Below are 18,012 nucleotides of genomic sequence, written 5' to 3'. Positions count from 1 at the left end.
GAAGAGACAGAAACCACCCCGTTTCAATTTCAGGTGAGTATTCATTGTTGTGAAATAAAATCAGCAGAGCAAATACAATATTACATGTGTTTACCCTGCATCGGGGGGGGGGGGTGAACAATCTTTTCAGTACGCAGGCCCGATATGCTGTATTTCTGCCGCTCGGGGGCCAGAAACGTGTATATACAGAGTGAGCATATGATCGGTATTTTAGGTATTTTATGGTTCATTTCCCGTAATTTTGACTGTCTCATTTGTTTTCATGAATATATATGTCGTCCCGTTTTCCCCTTATTTTCAACAAGGATCACTCGGAATTTTGGAATCAAGAAATCAGTACTATTTTCCTGACGTATATAAATAATATCATGATAATTATGACTCTATGATAATTATATACATAGAGACAAATAAATATATTCATCTCACATATTTGCCAAATATATGCGTTTTTTCGTGAATTACATTCTGACCTGCAGTGACCATCATTTTCCGTGATTACAGATATCGATTTTTCAGTAATTTTATCGATGGTTATCAACTGTTCTTGCATTGGACAATTGTTCGGATACTTTTTAGAATTGTAAGTATGCCTCTCTCTAGGATCAACGGTTCTTCAGTAATTTGCGTCCTAAATCGGTACAGTGATGCATTCTTGCGAATACTTTTGGTCACTCACATGCTTGCGAATACTTTTGGTCACTCACATGCTTGCGAATACTTTTGGTCACTCACATGCTTGCGAATACTTTTGGTCACTCACATGCTCGTGAATACTTTTGGTCGCTCACATGCTTGTGAATACTTTCGGTCACTCACATTCTTACGTACTCTTTCGGTGACTCACATTCTTACGTACTCTTTCGCTCACTCACATTCTTACATACTCTTTCGGTGACTCACATTCATACGTACTCTTTCGGTCACTCACATGCTTGCGTACTTTTTTTGGACTTATTGTTATCTTACTCTATCACTTACTAGAGAATGCTTCCGTGTACACATAGACTTTTGCTGCACAGAAAAATAATTCTTTATATTGTATAAGGTAGCGTGTTAGTTTGTCATTTCGTGCAGATATCGAAACTCTGTGAGCAGAGAAACAGTTCTGCGCAGGTGAAATAAAAGGAAACGTGAAAAAAATTTAAAGAGGTGATGTATTGGTTAGCGCACTTGCACGGTATGCAAGAGGATCAAGGTTGAATTCCCGGAGGAGACAAATAACTTTTCTTTCTAAGTATTAAGTTTCGGCGTATCATCCAGGTAATTCAATTTCTCAGTATACTACAGATTGTTCTAGTAATTGGAAAAATGTTTGATAAAGAGTGAAAAGACCTTTAACAGAAGAGAGAAGGAAACCTTTTTTTTTTTGATTAAGCAGCTTTTCTCCAGCGATGGGCGGCACTTTATGGAAGTGCACGAAAGGAATTGTGTTGACATACATTAAGCATTGAGCAGAGCAATGAGTTGAACAGAGCATTTCAACACTGAAAACTATTGCATTTACCTGCACTTATTTATTCACTCACGCTTTTCCCTCAACATTATTTCGATGCGTAAAAATTCGTGAGTGGGAAAACACCGTTATAATAAATCTGTCCTAAAAATGCATCCCCTGTAACCGTGCCCATTAGCGTACGTATGGGCCCTCCCCTCCTGAAACGAATGTTACTGCGTTTTATTTTGCAGGAAAATTCGTAACGTCCCCCCCTCTCCCCACTTCTGAAGAAAAAAGAAATTGAAACCCCCCTGAGAAAATTCTGGGTGCACCTATGCTCATGTCGCCTTACGCCTGACGCCGCCTATGTGGACTGATTAAAGGAAAGATTGACTAAAAAAAAGTTCAATTTTTAACCACCAGGTAAATCCGCTTTTTATTGCAGTTATCTTTTGAATTGGTCCAAATAACGTGTATACCGAATTTCAATGAAATACGCCCGACACCAGGGGCGCATAGTGGGGCCGGAACAGCGTGCATAATCACCGAGCATTTTCGTAAGTTTTAGAAATACGATACTTGTTTGGGAAAATGATAGATTTCCCCAAACTTATCGCTTTTATAGGCGATTATGCACAATACCCAATCGTAATATTCGCCGGTTAAAGAATTAATTTATCAAAACTAACCAATGCTAATTTGATACTATACATAGTCACTAGAAAAAGGGATTAATTTAGGGAAATTCATCAAATTCACCGCCGATGCTTGGGTAGTACGCATAGTCACCGGAAAAAGTGATAATGTTTTAAGTACTTATCAAATTTACCAACGACGCTTGTGAACTATGCATATTCGCCGGTAAAATAATTTATCAAATTTATCAACGAAGCTTTAGTACTCTGCATAGTCACCGGTAGAAGTGACAAAGTTAGGAAAATTTATCAAACTTTTCGGTAATTATGCATAACAACAGGTTACCATTCATAACAACGGATATCTACAGGCACAATGATTTATGACACTTACCGTAACATTTATACCGGAGAATAGAGGATAAGTTCTGTTTCTTCTATTGCAGCGGTTCGCAACCGGTACTCCGCGGAGCGCTCGGGGAACCGTGGCCGCTCGAGAAAAATAAAACAGTAAATTTTGGAGGGGAAAAAAATTATAAATATTTTTGAATCATAGAAATAAATCAGTATCTTTGAAGAATAAATAAAAAATATGTCAGCTCTCCGCCATAGAAATTTTTTTTATTAAAAAGGGCTTCACGAGTCAAAAAGGTTGAGAACCTCTGGTCCATGAACTAGAACTTGAAGAATAACATAATGTTGTGTTGACATCAATAAAAGTAAAACAAACAAAAGCCAATCAAAATCAATGCAGAAAAATCTGATTTAATATTTAGAAGTTTGCAAAATAGCATTTCGTCTATTACAGCATTTGGTATCCATTATTGTGATGCAATTTTTTATGAATTCAAAGCAATGTGATCGAAGTCGTGGATGAATGTTCGCTCTTATTGCACTGTTAAGAGTCTCAACACGTAGCAAGAAGATGCTCATCACAACGACAATTCCCGTCTGGTTCTTTGACGCACGTAATTGATTCCCCCAAGTCAATATAATACTTGCACTGTTCAAAGCAAGGATGTTCCGCAGGGCAGTCCGGGGGAGGCAGCGTTTCTGCAAGAAACAACAAATGTGTATTTGAGAAAAAACGAAATACGTGTTTTTATTTATTTCTATAAGAGTATGACCATTAAACCCTACATTCTCAATCCATGTCCCGCGGACCTAATGTGGACCTCGAAGTCATCTGATGTGGCCCGCGGCTCAAACATAATTTTGTAAAATTCAGCTAATCGATACTTTTACATATCACTGGAATGGCTTGCGGCAAGTTTCGGATTACTCAAGTGACCGGTGGCATAGCTCTAGATCACTTTAGGGGCCGAAGGTACGAATCCAGATCACTAAACAGGCCCGTGGCTCATTTCCTGTTCACTTAAATTATCTGCGGCCCTGTACTCTGTTACTCAAGTGACCCGCGGAACATTTATAGATCAATTGAAAGAACCCACGGAGCGTTTCCAGATCACTTAAGTGGACCGCAAAACTCCCTTGAGATCACTGGAGACTCCTTGAATGGCCCGTTAGTACACTGGAGTGGTCTTTCACCATCTAGCGAGCCTCCCCTCATCTTTATGGGGGGGGCAAAGGGGAGCCCCTATTGTTCCGGTAGCTCCTTTTATTCCTTACTTATATCATAATTTATGGAATTGAAATCATTCAGTTGTTCACAAGATATTGGTACAAAATCTTACCGGTGGGTTCGATGTATCCTTCTGGGCATTCGCTGAAGACACGCACAACGAACTGCGTACCGATCAGAAAACACACAAGGAGAAGAGCACGCATTGCCTTCATACTGAGGATGCAGATCGGAATTTATCGATTTTATGCTGAAAAAACAATAACGAAAAACCATCGTTAAATCCTTGAAAATTTTATTCATAAACAGCCGAACGCGGTTGTGTTCTCTACTTACACATCTGAAGCTTAGTCGCCGTTTTTATAATCAACTAGCTATAATACCCGGCGCTGCCCGGGTTTTCTTCAATGAGGATTTTTTGGATCACGTGATATCTCGCTCTCTTTTTCTTGAGGGACATAGAAACCGTGTCCAAGTTAACCAAAATGGCGACCTGCGCGAAATAAACAAATATAGATTTACACAGAAACGTAGAAATGAATATATTTTTCTTTTTTTAAGGGGCGCTAGGTATTTCGATTCCCCCCCCCCCCGATCTGTCTGTTCCAGCTTCCAAAAATGTTTAATTAAAGCTGTGGAATGTTTTCGATGCACTTTTCACGGGCTCATAACTAATTTTAAAATATCCTAACGCACATGAATTTATGCAAATAAATATCAAAAGAGACAATATGGAGACATTAATTTTCATGCTTGAGAAGATATAAATGAAATCAATGATATTGCTCGAATATGCAACTCAAAAGTATAGGTTTGGCTAATTACTTCGTATTTAATCTCCTGGGCTTCGTATATCTCTAAGCGAACTGAATATTTCAAAAATCGAGAATTCAATACAATTTTTAAAATTATTGATAGGGCGGAAAATCCCACTAATTTCCGCATTTCTACAGTAGAATCGGCAATTATAACACTGATTTCTATGAGGATCACCCTTTTCCTGACTCTCAAAGCGATGCTGATGATGATTATGACGTCTATTCAAAAAGCCTCATTACTGAGAGTATATTGAAAATGTGGCAAACCATTATAAAGGCATAAACTATTATACATATACTAACAGCATTAAAGAAGTGACAAACCGTTGTAAAGGCATATACACGTCTGAAACGCATTGCTAGGGAACCACGGTAGCCAAAGTAAACGTTCGGAAAGTGATTGTTGAGGCCCAAAAACCATTGTTGCCGGACAGTTTTTTGCCCATTTAGGGCATTTGCCCTGGTCTGACGAAATTTTAAAGTAGCCTATCGTTCAAGTCGGGTCCCATTTGGTATATATGCAAAATTTGGCGACGATCGATCTAAAATTGTAGATTTGTATAGAGAACATACACACACACACACACACACAGACACACAGAAAATCAATTTTATATATATAGAAGATAGATAGATAGATAGATAGAAGATAGATAGATAGATAGAAGGGTTGAGAACCAAAGTGGTCCAACTCACTGGAGCGCAAATTTCCAACAAAACAAAGCGTTCTTTTCCTGAAACCTCCCGAAAAAAATCACTTTTCCATGGAAAGCATTTTTGGTCGCAAGGCACATTGGGGCCGTTCAAATATTACGTAAGCATATTTTTAGCCATTTTTGACCTCCTCCTTCCCCCCTTGTCAGCAAAATTTCGTCATCAGCTATGTCCCTCTGAATCTAAACGCATATTGGTGGGATCAGAGACGTACACGGGGGGCATAGGGGGCTCGCGCCCCCCGGGACGATCTGAAATTTATTTATTTTTAATGCAAAAAATTATTTTTTTTAAATTCAAATTTCGGAAGAAAATACCTTTATATGTTGTTATAAACAATTTCTGTTAATTTCAATGTTATTTGAAGGCTATGAACTCAAAATTTATCTTTAATAAATTCATTGCGACCCACCCTTTAAGCCATATAATGATAAATCGCATAAACGCACTGGCCCGCGGACCAAATATGGCCCTGGGGGTTATCTGATGCGACCGGCCCTCCTTAAACCTAATTTTGTAAAAATGAACTAAGCGGGACATTTACAGATCGCTTGAGTGTCCCGTGGTACAATTCCAGAGCATTTAAGTGGCCCGTGGCACATTTTCAGATCACTTAAATGACCCGCGACACAGTTCCAGAACACTTAAACGATCCGCGACACATTTAGAGATCCCTTGAGTGACATGTGACGTAGTTTTAGAGTACTTCAGTGGCCCCCAGTGCGGTTCTACATCACTCAAGTTACACGCGCCCCACAACACTTGGATCCGCGAAACAGTTAGAGATCACTCAAGTGACTGTACAGCACTTATCAATGTGAGGGGGGGGGCATGTTACTTCAAATGCCCACAAACTATAGAAAATATTTTCCCGCTTTTGACGCACCGAGTAAGATGCCATTAAGAATATTTCATATTTGCATAAAGGGTGGTTGATGACGTAAGCATTTTCCAAACTCCCCTTGTCATCAAACGTCAGCAATTCGGAAACCCCATCCATGCTGACGTAATACTTGAATGGCCCCATTAGGCTCCGAAGTATCTTGTAAGCAAAAAAATAATTTCAAGGAAAACCGGTTTTTTTGGGAAGTTTCAGGAAAACACGCTTTGCATGTTTAAAAGTTGTATGTACTCCAGTGACGTAGACCACTTTGATTCTCAACCCCTCGTGGGCAAAACTACGCACCTAGGAGCAAATTCTAAAAAATTGACATATTTAACGTTTTCAGTCAGCAAAAATGCATCCACCGAAGGTTTTTGACAGCTGGCTCAGAGTCGAAGACGAATTTAAGACAGAGAAAAATTCGACTGCCCTTACGGGGAGCCGAACCCACACCCTCGCATTTGGTGGGCGAGTTTGGTGGCCCCAAATACTAGAATACAAATACAACGAATCTCAATATTTCGTTAGAGCTCGTGTGCACTGAGCGGGACCGTACATACACTGTCGGACCAAACTCAATGTCAACACTCATAATTGCAGACACTGCCACCAGATGGCGAAAGTTCGTATACGAAAGTTGAAGGTTCGTATACGAAAGTTCGCCATTTAGTGACAGCAAGTGTGAGTTTTGGCCAGAGTGTGGTCCCGTTCAGTGTACACATAAGCTCTAAGGAAAGATTTAGATTCATTGAATCTGTAGTCTAGTGGTCTGGGGCACTCGCCCGTCTAGGGAGAGGTCTTTGGTTCGATTCTCCTCAATGGTAATGAATTTTTGCTCTTTCCTAAATTCTTCTTCGCATCAGCCAGCTGTTGCAAACCTTCGTATGGATAGAGGAGATTGATATCCTTCTGGAAATCAAAACTCACCTGTGAAATTCAACAGAGATATCTTTATGTGCTGGTAATAATGGAAGTATATACTCCCAATATCGTTCATGATCCGCACTTATATATGCATTCGATGAGTAATTGTCAAACGCGCCATTAACGTAACATTTATTTGGAAATTTTGGATTTCCTACGGCATTGTTTTGACGTTCTAACCACCCACACCTGCTCTATTGTATTTCAGAAACAATCGAACTTTCTTTAATGTGTTTTGAATCACTTTTGTCTGACGTGACTAATTGAAAACAGGTGATTCCCGTGAATATATTTGAAAGGGAAACAAAAAAAAAATTGTTTTTATTTCGTCAAGTCGCTACACGTACGTACGATATCCGCACAGAGATCGAAATTGGTAGAACCAGCGATGCAATAAGTGCATTTTTAACAGGATTTGAAGTGGATTTTTTTACGACTAAATATAGGAAGCCCTGCGATGAAAGTCTAGGTTTTGACCCATCGGTCAATAATCCCTGGCTTTGTGGTAAGTAGATTTGTACGACCCGTCTCGGAATACCCGGCGAATAAAGTTCGTTTCGCATCGCGTAGCTCAGATATCGCTGGCTGTAAATGTATTTTTATGTCCATATTTATTTGTATGTTCCCCGCAAATCAAGTTTGGATCGGAACCCATAACTCGACAGCCCTGGCTGTTTGTTGATCTAAACGACCCATCTCGGATGCCTTGGTGACTTAGGTCGTGATCCATATGTTAGGAATCCCTGATATTATGGTTTATTTATTTATTTATCACACAACCCAGTAGGCAGATGCACTTACACTGGTAAGATTCAAACAGGAAACATGAAAAAAAAAACATAAATCAAATGGAAAAACACTTCATATAAGGAGAAAAGTTAAAATCGTCCAAGGAAGAGACGAATCCAGCATAGGGGGCAGAAGCGAGGTCGTGAGGCAGATTGTTCCATAGTCTAGCCGAACGGCATCTGAAGCCATAGAAGTAGTGGCCGCCTCTGGCCACTGGAATTTTCAGTTGAAGACTGTGTCTACGGAGGTTAGGTCGTCTATCCAAGATTTCGAAAAAAGGATTATCGGAAGGTGAATATACCATATTGTGCACCAGTTTATAGCACATAATTAGATCAGATCGAGCCCTCTTCCACTCCAAGGAGTGAAGACTAAGTATCTCGAGTCTCTCTTGGTATGATCTTCCACCAATACCTGGAAGTCGTTTAGTAAAAGCCCTTTGGGAATAAAATCTCTTTAATTTTGTATGGACACCACACCTGCGAGCAGTATTCAAGAATCGGTCGGACATATGTGCAAAAAGCGAAAGACAGGGTATGCATATCGCACTTGCTGTACGCCGTACGTATCATATATGCGACTCTATTGGCCCTGCATATCATATTACGATAATGACCAGTGAAGTCAAGAGATCCGGATAACGAAATACCCAGATCAGAGCATATGGTCAAGTGTTGTAAAACTTCAGGACCCATCTCAAACACCAAACAAGGCCCCCGCTCTGTCCCTTGTGGGATATAAGCAGGTCACCTTACGGCTGGGCCTCAGGACCCATCTGATAACAGACGGAGTCGGTGGGTCTGCCTAGATGCATGGAACCACTCTTGACGATAGAAATAGGAAGATTGTTCTGGCTGCTCCAACGGAAGAGACGAATGCAGGCAGTCTCGAGGCCCATTGTGTTGTCCTCGTTGAGAATAGCTTTATATCATCTGCAAATTGTAGAATGGGAATGGGAGAGACGACTTGAGTTATGTCATTAGTGAACAAAGTGATTAGAATGGGACCCAGCACAGATCCTTGGATGACGCCGCTTGGTACGGGGCGACTCGCTGACATAGCCCCAGCAACTCGAACACAATGGACTCTGTCTGACAGTAGGACATGAACTGACCTGACTATTTTGCCAGGAACGCCCATATCGGTTAACTTTCTTAGGAGAATTGATCTGTCGACTTTATCGAATGCCTTAATAAAATCCACATAGATTACATCAACATTGTGACATTTTCCGATAGATCTAGATGAACTGTCGAGGGCGACTAGTTGCTGAACAGGTAACGAGCGGCCCGTTATGAAGCCATATTGTGTAGGAGGTATAAGACCCATCTCAATTGCATATGGAAGGAGGCGATTGGCAATACATCTTTCGAAATTTTGCAGGTGATGTCAGTCAAGGAAATCGGGCGATAATCCATCCATTAAAAAACGGATGGTCTTCCGCGTGGTCACTGAAGGAATGGTCATAGCCCTGTCCAACAGGACTGTAGGAGCGAGAAAAGATGTCAATAAAGGTATTAGCCTTATCAAGGTCTTCAGATATTGGTGAGTCGTCCAGAGACAGCACAGGGATACTCCTGGTCGCACCAAGTCTATGGCGGACATCTTCATAAAAATAGTTGCGATCATGATTCGCGCAAAGTTTTTGAAGATGCAAACGCTCTCTATACTGCACATAGTCTGAGTATATCCGTGACATATTTTTCTAATGATCTTTGGAAAGTTATTAAAATGGCGCCAGGCATATAGTTTTCTTTTGTTGCACATTCGTAAAACTCTATGTGATCTACGGGATATACTACAAGGTGGAATATGATTTCGGGAGCGACGAAAGAGAGTAGCGAGAACATCCACAGCTGGAAGGAGACCCGCCAGTGCCTGGTTGTAGACCTCGGTGACGACAGAAGATAGCAGAGAGTAGTTGGCATTAAAGTAATTTAACGATGAATTAAATTGTACGTCTGAGGTGATAAGTAACGAGAAATGAAGTGGAAGGTGGGGTGGGTTGTCACTGTAGCAGAACGGGCGGAGTGAAGACAAGTCTTGAACCAACGAGGGGGTCGTTGTGAAGAGGAGATCCAAAAAGTTGTCTCCTCTTGTAGGAAAGTGGACCAACTGGACAAGGCCAAGTTCGGTAGAGTATTCCAGGAACCGCGATGCCACACCAGATGAACACCTACCGGTCGGCCAGTCAATGCCATGCAGATTAAAATCTTCAAACAGAACCATCGGGAAGTGCACCGAAAAGAGCTGGGAGAGCTCACTCCAAAAGATAGACCAGTAGTCAGTAGAGCAAGACCTACTAGGGGGTACGTGGGACGAAATCAACCTGCATCTGTTATTTCGACACTTGATGTCCACTGACACAATCTCAAACTCGTGGCATGGTTGTCCAATAGCTGTTTCCCGAATCGTTGCTTTTAGGCGCGTATGCATTAGCACGCGGATGTTGCAACGTGCGACGCCGCTGAAGCGGTTCTAATCCGTTCGTGGGTGCACAGACTTCCTTTGTGATCTTTTTATTTCCTTTGTGTTCGTTGGAAATACCGATTCCCGGTGGATCCAGTTCAAACAGCTCAAGAATCGTTCATAACAGCGTGCAAATTACCGAATCGCCAATTTTGAATGCTTGCTCTACATGATCCGTGCCTTAGAGAGAAAAAAAAATATGCTTCAAATCACGTCGCCTATCATCTTAAAGGAAGGCCTTAAATAAAATAAAAATTTGATTGAGAAACTCGCGCGACGGAAGTGAACTTGGATACGAAATTTGCAACTTATGCATTGGGTGCGTGTGTGTGAAAAATACGATCATAAAAATGGCTCAAAAATCTCGAAGAAATGCTTTAAAAACTAAAAAAAAAATTCCCTATAATGACAAGAAAAAGATTTCTTGAGAAATTGAACCAGTGTCATTATTTTGACAGAAGGTAAAAAAAAAAAAAAATTCTCTCTCTCTGTCTCTGTTCTAGTGCCTATTGAAATTGTCACATTCGTTCTCAACATTAGATTTCATCAGAAATTGCTAATGGAATGTTTCAAACAAGCAATTCATTAATTATGAGTGGGTTGGGAAATCTTAGACAAGAAATTTCTCAAAAGATAAGATGAATTTCTCACAACATCAACAGATGTTATTCGGGACGTTTGGAGGAGAGAGAATCTGATCTATTCAGTGTTAGTTTGTCTTCAATTTCAAAACTTCCAGGCGTTCCCGAAAAGACGTCATGAAGATTTCTGAAGGAGATACGTTTGCTTTCCCCCCCCCCATTATTTTTCCGAATTTCGTGATGGCAAGCGGCCTACCCCCACTCAGTACACTGACTTTATCGATAGCATCAATTAGCCGCGTACTTTTCTACAAGGACCGAATGGTGGGAACCACAATGCTGAAGATTGATCTTATGCACGTCATCAATTCTTCAATATTCCCAAGAAAGAAAGCTCACAAAATCTTACTGCGTACAACACTCTTATTGATCAAAATCATTCAAAATGCTCTCAGTAGTACATGCAAATACTGCACTATATAGTACCCTTTTATATAATGAAAATTACTCTCTCTAAACATCCCATATAGCATCAGAATTTCCTGAATTCATTTTAATTTAATGTTTGGTTAAGTTATGGCGATTTTTACTAAATTCCCAATTCACCTGGAATCGATTCTAAAATTTGTTTGTCATATACGAAGGAAGATGAAAATTTAAGTGATGAAAGTTAGGATTTTTTTCATTTTAGGCTACTTTTAAATATCTTACAACCATAAACATTTTTTACGGGCATCGTATAATATTTTGTATTATATACACTCATGTCCATAAATGAAGGGCAATTCAGAATCACACGGAAATCGAAATCTAAAGTAAAAATTTCACCTGTAGAATTATCACACACATCTGCAACAATGATATACAAATTTCAGGAAGTCACCAGATGATGCCGATAGTACGTCACAATGACGAGAGTGTAAGAGGGGGGTATATAAGGAATGGTGGCAAAGAAGTAAAATTGTTCACAAGAGTTCTGTAAGGCGCTCAGTGCCATAAGCAAATAGTTATGACACAGAAGACGCATGTGGATGATTTTTATCGGCCGCCTGGAATGTAGGCGTACTCAGATGGAAGTATCCGAGGAACTTGGAATTGCCCAAAGTGTCATCTCTAGGCTTTGGCAATGATTCCAAGATAACGAAAATGTCAGCAGACATTTAGACGCCCCCGAGTTACAACGCCGAATGAAGACCGGTATTTGGCAGTAACTGCCAAAAGAAGCAGACGGAGCACAGCATCCGACCTGTCTCTCTCGTCAGCTATCTGCAGCCACGGGTACCACAGTTTCAAGGCAAACCATGTACAGACGTTTGGGAGATATTGGTCTATATGCTCGCAGGCCTGTCAGGTGTGTTCCGCTCACGGCAACTCACTGTCGGCACCGATTAGTCTGGAGTAGAGAACATTCAATGTGGACATCGTCACAGTGGGCTTGTGTGATGTTTTCCGACGAGTCCAGGTTTAGCTTGCAGTCTGATTCACGTCGGACTTTCATATGGAGAACGCCAGGTACCCGTTACCACCAAGACAACATCATTGAACGACACCGTTACGGTGGTGCAGCATTGCTCGTTTGGGGTGGAATTATACTGGGTTCCAGAACAGATCTGCATGTTCAAACCGGAATCATGAAAGCCCAAATTTATCGGGACATCATTCTGGAACAACATGTACGTTTGTTTAGGGTGCCATGGGCGCAGAATTTGTGTTTATGGATGAGAACGCCCATCCTCACTGAGCAAACATCGTAAACGAATGCCTTGAATCTGAGGATATAACCCGTATGGAATGGCCAGCATTCTCACCTGACTTAAATCCGATAGAGCATGTGTGGGACATGCTTGGCCGACGAGTTGCAGCCCGTCAACCACCTCCTACATGTGTACCGGAACTTCGGAGAGCATTGCTTGCTGAGTGGAGTGATCTTCCCCAACATCAGATCGATAATTTGATACTCAGCATGCCTAGGCGTTGTATGGACTGTATTTCATCGCATGGGAGACATACAATGTATTAACCATCATACCAACCATGTAATAGTAAGTTTTTGTAAAGGAGATATTTTTTACAATTGCTCCAGGGAGCAAAAATCGTAGTTTTTATGAATGGTATCATACGTACACCATCGTTTTTGTTCTTTATCTTTTGTTTAATAAATGGGCTTTGTGAATAAGTAACGTTTGTTTTGTTTCTGAACCTTTATTTGCCGAAGCTGGCATTATCCTTAATTTATGGACATGACTGTAGTTTTAGTTTTATACTGACATTTTTACTTGGAAGTTGCTGCATTTTAGAAATGCATGACATCCATATTTCTTATGGACATTTTTTCCTCAGCCGCCTCGTTTGGTATTTTGCCTATTGTGACCTTGCATTTGTATTTTGAAAAATACATTAAACGTGAAAAAAAAACCCCTTAGAAATGCCAAAAATGCCCCAAAACCTGAAAAAAAAGACATAAAAGTAACATCGAAAAATGCAAAAGAGCAAAATGTGTCATCAGCATGAGGGCCCTGAGTGTAATTAATTTATACAGGGTGATTCAGAGAAGATGGGAAAAACTTTAAAAGGTTTTTCGTCTGCAGAACAAGCAGACGTATATATCTTTGTTCCGCTGAGCAACCGAGAGTTAAGGTTTGGTATTCAATCCAAGGGGGATCCTCGGTCAGCGAGAGAGTTTATCCTCCGAAGACGACACCCATAGCGTGTCGAAATGCGTAAGGAGTTTTCGTAATTTCCTTTATTTGCCATTTTCTTCGGTGAATTTTCTGAGTGTTTTCTTGTGCGCTGCCACCTTTTAAAGTTTTTCCTAACTTTTCTGAATCACCCTGTATTTGTGTTGCATGGACATATAATGGCATGTCCTGATTCAGTGACTGATTCATCATCGGCGAGCCAAAACCACAGTAGTTTTATTTTATGACGTAAAGGGGAATTTCTAAAATTCAAATCTTTAGAGGGTCATAAGTAGAGCCCGGATTATATGCATGAGCATATGCATTTGCATATTTTGGTTTTCCCAGCATTAATGCATACAAATGCATAAAATCAAAGAATTTTCAGGATAAGTGCATATTTGTGAAGGTTTATTGAATCTCATTCACTTTTTTATAGTTTTTCAAATGAGTATTGCTCATAATATTTTCATAACATCGGGTTGTGTGTGTGTGTGTTTCAGCGTTAGCGTCAAAAATGTTCAATTGTTTTAGAAATAGTCTCGAAAATCTTTTTTACTGTTATTTCGTTACTGAACAGCCACAACTAACTAGAAATTTAAAATGCTTAAATAAAAAATATTTAGAAGTTTCGCAGTATATGCATATATATGTGAGGAGGTAAATGAATATGTACTAACATATAGAAATATGCATTTTAAAAACATATCTGCTTTTTTTTGGCATAGTGATTTTTTTTAACGCATATTTTCTCATTTTTGTACATATTTTCGAATTTTTAACTTTTTTTTTCAGAATTTTTCAAGTACAAACACAAAGGACACCCCCAGGCAATTTGCATAACGAGGTGGCAGAAAAAATATACCCATAAAAGATAGTTGTCTGTAAAGATAATATATATTTTGGCATTTTTAAGTGCATATTTTGGTTTTTTAAGTGCATATTTTGACCCATTTAAATTGCATATTTTAACCTTTTTAAGTGCATATTTGCATATTTTAACCTTTTTAAGTGCATATTTGCATATTTTAACCTTTTTAAGTGCATATTTGCATATTTTGCCACTTTTTAAGTGCATATATTCCGGGCTCTAGTCATAAGGTTGTCCGAAGGTCAGGGCTGTATTTACGTTTTTGCCGTCTGTAGGCTATACAAATTTGGCCGCCCCTCCCATTTCACCCTAGCTTTTTTACCCCCCCCCCTTCCATGCCATTACTAATAAATCATAAACAAACAAAAGACAAAAAAGTGGTACTGTATGTATTAATTGCGCCTAAATTTTACTTTTCTGTCCTGTATTCGTATTCTATTCCGATCCATAATGATTGCCATATAACGAGGGGGGGGGGGCGCTCAATCTCCAGCACGCAAGCGTCTACACATTGAAGAAAAACACTGATAAATTTAATTCGAATGTATGGTGCGTATATTCGAATATGAAAGTATCTTAACACCAACCAATGGTGCCGAGATACTTCCTGCGTACTAAGAACAAAATAAATAATGCATTGCATAATATCTATACATTAATATCTTTACTTATTATGTTTAACCGCACGTCCCAAAGGGTATTTTGAAACAGTGAAATATATACTTACAAGATTCATTGAAAGACTGGTTATTTGTGGAGATGAAGATTACAAGGAAGAAAATTCCTCACTGCCCCCACGGGGATTCGAACCGCATGGTTGGCCATCTGGTTGGCGTATGACATTCACGAGCTATTAGTTGATTGTTGACGCCGTCCATGTACGGTGCCTTTCAACACATATATACGCTACGCTCCAAGGTTGAAGTATGCTATCTGCTTCCATAGCTTAGATGGTAGAACACTCGTCCGGCAAGCGAGAGACCGGGGTTCGAGTCCCCGTGGAAGCAGTGATTAATTTTCTTCCTTGTAATCTTAATCTCCACAAATAACCAGTCTTTCAATGAATCTTGTATTGACAAGTGCAGAGGACTTTTCTGAATGTAGTGAAATACTTTTTCAAAATTTTTTCGCAGACCGATTGAAATTCTAGACGGGGTCCGCTAGTGGTTTGTGCAGTCGTGTGATTTGAATGTGCTTGTGCATTACTTGAATGTACAGAGTGTCCAACAATCGTCTGACGGTTTTCAAAATGGGAATAGCAAGAAAACGGTGACAGATATTTTAGTAATTCTTGAGGAATGTGAATGTACGAAGTAAGGAATTTCAGCTACGTCATTCATGTGTTTCAAGGGGTTTTATAATTATTAATATAAAAATAACTTAACCTTTTATATGGACAACCTGTACCCAATACCCGAATTAAAAAGTTGTTGCCCTGTCACTTCTGACGCCAACAAAGAAATTTCCACGTTTCTAATTCGCAGATGTATCTGAATTCAAAAATCGGAGAAAAGTTTTGAAAGAAGCGTTGTGTCCGTTAGTTTTTGACGCTTTTCTACCAATTTTCGAATTAAAATATCTCAGTAAATACTTAGAAACAAGGAAATTCTTATTAATCAAACTGGTTTTGTTCCTGCCATTTTTGTTATTTTCCCTATGCTACTTTTGTATTGAAAGCTACATAATAAAAAATATTATAATAGTATAGATTATATAGAAACGCCCTCTCCACTTGTCAATACAAGATTCGTCGAAAGACTGGTTATTTGTGGAGATGAAGATTACAAGGAAGAAAATTCATCACTGCCGCCACGGGGACTCGAACCCCGGTCTCGCGCTTGCCGGACGAGTGCTCTACCATCTAAGCTATGGAAGCAGACAAAATATTTCAACCTTGGAGCGTATATATATGTTGAAAGGCACCGTACATGGACGGCGTCAACAATCAACTAATAGCTCGTGAATGACAAATGCCAACCAGATGGCCATATGCATATAGAAACGTCCTCTCCACTTGTCAATACAAGATTCATCGAAAGACTGGTTATCTGTGGAGATAAATTTTCTTCCTTGTAATCTTCATCTCCACAAATAACCAGTCTTTCGATGAATCTTGTAGTATAGATTATGTAAAAAATTCTTTGAAAAGTTAATTTAGTATTTAAAAGGTTAGAATAATATACATATTTTATAGATTTTCTTCTGTTATACCGAAATCAATTTTTGTGAAATTTTTTTTACTCGATATTCAAAAATGAGTTACGTTTAAAATCGGTGACCAAAAATGCATCACGAAACTTCATGGTTTCCAAAACTTGGCATGTTCATAAGTTTCCCCCCAGACAATTTTCCAAAATTTCAATATTACAGGTCGGAATAATCAAATTTATTATATTAAATTGATTCTAAATACGAATCTATATGGGATTTGTTTAGTGGTAATTAATTTTTTTCATTAGAAACGAAATGAGCAATAACTAATATATATTTTATTTTGGTCTTTTGTTTCTATATTTCATTGCGCGTGTTTTTTTATTGCGGTGCATTTAGTTGCATGCCAAGATATACGGTAATACAATACCGTATTTCTTGGAATAAGCACGACATGAATGTATGCGTCGCTGTATCGGAAAAAAAGAGCCATCGATTATATGAATGACATTTTGTTTATGAACTTAACATAAGGCCCCACATCCGCCGCACATTTCTGATATAAAATTTAATAAATGCTTATTTTTAATTTCGGAAGTACTTGCCAAATGCTCAGTAATGCTTGTCAAATGCTTGCGAATTTTAAAAACGCTACTCTGTTAAATCACAGTTGAATATCATATGATTCAATAGGCCAATCTCTTGGAAACTGTTTTTTTAAAACGAAAATGAACATAGAGTTTCCTGAATCGGAAATACGGACACACTCATAGGATTCCAAATTACCTAAGATTGAATCGTTGGCGATTGTTCATAAATTATCATTAAAGGAAACTCTTACGAAATACAAAACGTATGAACTTATTAGAAATGAGTAGCTTTATTTGATATTTACTTATACTTTGTTTTCGTCGAGAAAGTGCAAATTGAAGAGGAGGTTTTTTCCGTTTTGTTAGCAATCCCGCGTTTATAACCGAATGTAGTTTTGTAATACTGTATACAATTAATAAAAATGTGGGTTCTGCCAATCTCGACATTTGTCTACCCCCCCCCCCCACTTTTTTTCAGGAAAACGTCACATGAGGAGAGCTGCCCTTATAGGACCAGTAAACGAAATCGCGTGACCCCGCCTACCATAGCCCTCGCTTAAAGACTCTCAACAAAGCCCCGACCCGAGCCTATAAAAGCATATTTGTTGCAGAAGAGTCTTTCTCATATGGCGGGTGTTGTTAAAAAATTAGTGGAATATTGTCTTTTTCCCTCAAAGAGCCGAAATTGAGCTATCGAAATGTCCTTTGTGGAGTTCAGCAGCCTCCAGTCACGGAAAAAAACCCTTCATAATAGATAGCTCTCCGAAGAAGACGCCCTCCGGCCCCCGCCTTCCACTTCTTTAGGGAATGTCAGTTGAACTCTTACCTTTCTTCCAACACCTTCAGTAATCTAAAATGAGTGCTGCTTTGCTTCGCTGGACGCTTACTC

The 18,012-nt window shown here is 39.4% G+C and overlaps 1 long non-coding RNA gene across 1 annotated transcript; it reads right to left on the bottom strand.

Annotated features, from left to right (window-relative positions):
- Positions 1-2,818: 2,818 nt before the first annotated feature.
- LOC149089089 (uncharacterized) lies at positions 2,819-7,055 on the bottom strand. The gene is made up of 3 exons (XR_016193597.1): positions 6,998-7,055; positions 3,768-3,905; positions 2,819-3,126 (listed from the first exon to the last, which is right to left on the bottom strand). It is a non-coding gene; the product is annotated as an uncharacterized LOC149089089 (long non-coding RNA).
- Between the last annotated feature and the right edge of the window lie 10,957 nt (positions 7,056-18,012).

This window comes from Pholcus phalangioides, unplaced genomic scaffold (genome assembly GCF_987345545.1).
Source record: "Pholcus phalangioides strain wild (caught in Gottingen) unplaced genomic scaffold, Ppha-v1.0 ptg000002l_1, whole genome shotgun sequence".
In the NCBI taxonomy this organism is placed as follows: domain Eukaryota; kingdom Metazoa; phylum Arthropoda; class Arachnida; order Araneae; family Pholcidae; genus Pholcus; species Pholcus phalangioides.
The sequence above is the reverse complement of the archived record's forward strand: the minus strand, read 5'-3'. Positions and strand labels throughout refer to the sequence as shown.